The sequence below is a fragment of the Geospiza fortis genome, unplaced genomic scaffold, assembly GCF_000277835.1.
Source record: "Geospiza fortis unplaced genomic scaffold, GeoFor_1.0 scaffold121, whole genome shotgun sequence".
Lineage (NCBI taxonomy): Eukaryota > Metazoa > Chordata > Aves > Passeriformes > Thraupidae > Geospiza > Geospiza fortis.
Window position 1 is genome coordinate 4,847,608 of NW_005054346.1, and position 3,343 is coordinate 4,850,950.

At 41.1% G+C, this 3,343-nt stretch overlaps 1 long non-coding RNA gene across 1 annotated transcript in view; it reads left to right on the forward strand.

Annotated features, from left to right (window-relative positions):
• The first annotated feature begins 300 nt into the window (after window positions 1–300).
• Window positions 301–3,343, forward strand: part of LOC115948078 — a 10,849-nt gene continuing 7,806 nt past the window's right edge. The window contains exons 1-2 of the long non-coding RNA XR_004081931.1: window positions 301–362; window positions 786–852. This is a non-coding gene — a long non-coding RNA (uncharacterized LOC115948078). The remainder of the gene's footprint in view (window positions 363–785; window positions 853–3,343) is intronic.

The window sequence follows — 3,343 nt, forward strand, 5'->3', positions numbered from 1 at the left end:
CCTTGCAGGCACTCGGTAATGAGCAGTTTGTCGTGCTCGGAAGAGGTCGCCAGGCTGAGGCAAAGGCAGCGTTTGCCCGTGCTGAGGGCGGCCCCCAGGTCAGCACCTGGAGGGGGCGCAGCACCTGCAGCACTGACACCGCCTCCCTCCGTGCAGGGTAGGGGCTGCTGCTCCCCCTCGCCCTTAGTGCCATCCTGGCCAAATCTCTGTTTTAAGGTGAAATGCGTCTGGAAAACATCCCAATCCTTTGAAAATATCTTGATAACCTTTCAGCACTCCAGTCCCTGCTCTGACTCTTCATGGGCCAGCTTTTCTGCTTAACCTGTGTGGACACAGACTATCCCACCTCAGCTCATATTCAGGTTAGTTGTTAATATTTTTTTTCTATCTGGTATGTCACTCTGGAAAGTATTTATTTCCTTTTTACTTGTTTTCTTTCACAATTTTTTCCCTCTCTCCACCTCCAAAATACAAGCTGACGAAGAACTCTGTCTATGCTGTGGTTGTAAATTGGTGTGCACTTGCCTTCTATATAGCCACATCTCTCCCAACACCAGGATGAGCTGTTCAAGAACCCTCACATCAGCTACTGTTTCTTTCAAGCATACCACAAATTTATTTTTTTTTAATAAAGGATCTGTTAACAAAAGAATCTGCCAGTTTCTTTGGGGGCAGTATTCTGATATATGTATGACTTAAATTCAGTTATGTTCTTTGAGGAGATTCTTTACTTACATGCTATTTGCCAAAGAGGAACACTTACAATATGTTGTTATTTCCTCTAGATCTTATATGAGTCCTACTGATGTGCCTGAAAGCCACTGCAGTATGTCCATGACTGGTACTAGAGTGGTTGGTATTGGTTTTGCTTCTCTCCCTTTTCATCTCATATTCCCACTGTCCAGAGAGAATCTAGTTTATAAATTTGTTTCTCTTCATACCTATCGCAAATATTGGAATTTTGGATAATGTTCTTGGTCTTCCTCCTTCTTATCCCTTTTCCTTGTAAATAAGCATGATCACAGCCATAATTTCAGACTCCCTGGGTAGAGGAATCAGATCACCTCTGAAATCACACTCTCCATGAAAAGGAGATGAAAAGCAAAACAAGCAAAGATGACCTGGAAAAAAGAAAATGGAAGAACCATGGACTGCTGCCAGCAGCTCTGCTGAGGACCCAGCCTGCTTGCCAGCAACTGAAAAGCTGCTCACCATTGAAGGTGACTAAACCTAGGGCACAGTTCCAATGTCTGCCAAAATCAACAGTGGGCCAGAAGATGGCACATAGTGATTGCTGGACTTGTCTTCCATTTCTGATGACCGGCCAGTTCCCAATCCTGTGCCTCAGTTTCCTGTTTCTGGAATGAGTAGAGCTGCTAAATTTTGTTACAAAAAAACAGAACACCCTTTATGTATGCCAGGAAATTAGCAAACATGGCAGCGGGAAGGGATCAATAGAACAGATCGTAATGATGAAAGAACTAAACTAAATGTCTCTTCCTTCAAAAGCCTCATGCACAGCCAAGGCTGGAGGCTGGCAGAAATCAATGAAAAAATCCCCTTCCCATAAAAAGTACAAAGTATTCAAATTATTTGCATTTTATCAGTAAAGGCAAATAAATGATAGATAAACAGGTCCAGTTTCTGTCCTGTAACCCTTGCCTCTTGTCTTTCGCTACAGGAAAGTGTAAAGCTTTTCTACAGGGACATTTTACAGGGATGACATTGAACCCAAGAGCCTGGCCTGGACTCCTTCTTGGGAATGGGCAGCTGCCTCCCCTTCCTTGCCAGTCACCATGTCCTTTATTGGACCTAGTCTCAAGTACATGCAGATCCCTATTTATCAAGCTACTTCCCAGCTGTGTCTAGGCATACTTTGATGAATTAATGCATAGGATGTTAAAAACTGTAACTATATAGAAAGGAACATAACCCAAAATATATTTAGCAATCTAAACAGATTGTACTGTGCAACATGGACTTTTGGCTGTACAGAAGGATATTTGCTTCCATCTCCAGCTGTTTAAAAACTAACTTTGTTTACTACATTAAAATTTTTCTTTTCGCCTCGCTGCCTGTACACGAGGGGCAGCAGGACCACAGAGCACCCTGCTGCATTCACAGGTCACACAAGACCACATCTGACCTTGACCTTAGAGAACTCACAACCAGATGTGGCTTCCCATTGTGAAGCCAGCAAATGTGGATTTGCTGGCTTCACACCACACAGATATGGATCCAAGATCTGGCCAGACCCGAGGAGAACAGATCATGGATCAAAACCTTTTTCCAAGGTGCTATACAAGCACTGGAAAGAAAGAGGACCTTAAGCCTAAAGAATAGATAAGAAATGTAAAACAAGAATGCTAAAGAGATTTCAGTAACATGAATGTTCCCTAGATATCTCCACGTGTTTTATAAATTAAGACTTTTAATGAGCATTGAATTAAAAATGGTACCTCAGGCAGATGAGCCAAGGAATAGGCAAAGGGTAGTAAGAAGAATGAGTATTTTATCTTCCAGAGAGGAGATTCTTCTTCTGAGTACAGAACAAAATTAAACTGGTTTAATCACAGAATATAAACTCTAGGCTAAAAAGCTGATCTAGTGTGCCTAGAAAGAGGACAATCATTTAAGTACACCCAACTGCTGTGTTCATAATAAAGTAGCTTTATTTAAGATGATAAAAGACAGGCAATGCCCCAAGGCATGTTTCCTCTGAAATTCAATCCATGCTCATGTTCAAATTTACAGGTGCAATGATCCCCTTTCTTCCATGTAGTGAATGAATTTTGGGCAACAATTAGCCCTCACATGGTCACTGCTACTGCATTTTCTTGCCATTTTGAAATTACTTTTCTTGCCATTTTGGGATTACTTTCTTTCTATTAAGTCTATCCGACTTCTTTCATTCACTAGGTGTGTTTTTATTCAGTCATTAGCCTTTTCAGTAAATTCTTTGAAAATCAGTTCTTCACAGTACTTTGGATTGACTTTCTGGAAGTGATAGATTCCAGTTTATGTCAGGGTCAGCACAGACAAGCAGAGCAGCTTCCAGAAAAATTAATTTGTTGCATTTTGTGTGCAGGACAGAGCAGGAGAAGAGTAAAAATGAAGTGAAGGCACTCACAATGACATACATGTTCATGAGAACCAAGATTCTGGGAATACTTATGATATTTCTTCTTATGACTACTTTAAAAACTAAAATCTTCTCGATATATTCATTTTCTCCCACTCTCAGGAACAGTTACTGTCACAGATACTTTCTTTAGAAAGTTTATGTTTGACTCTACATTTCCAGAACAAAACCTTTGGCCTCAGTTGTCCAGGCATCTGTGCA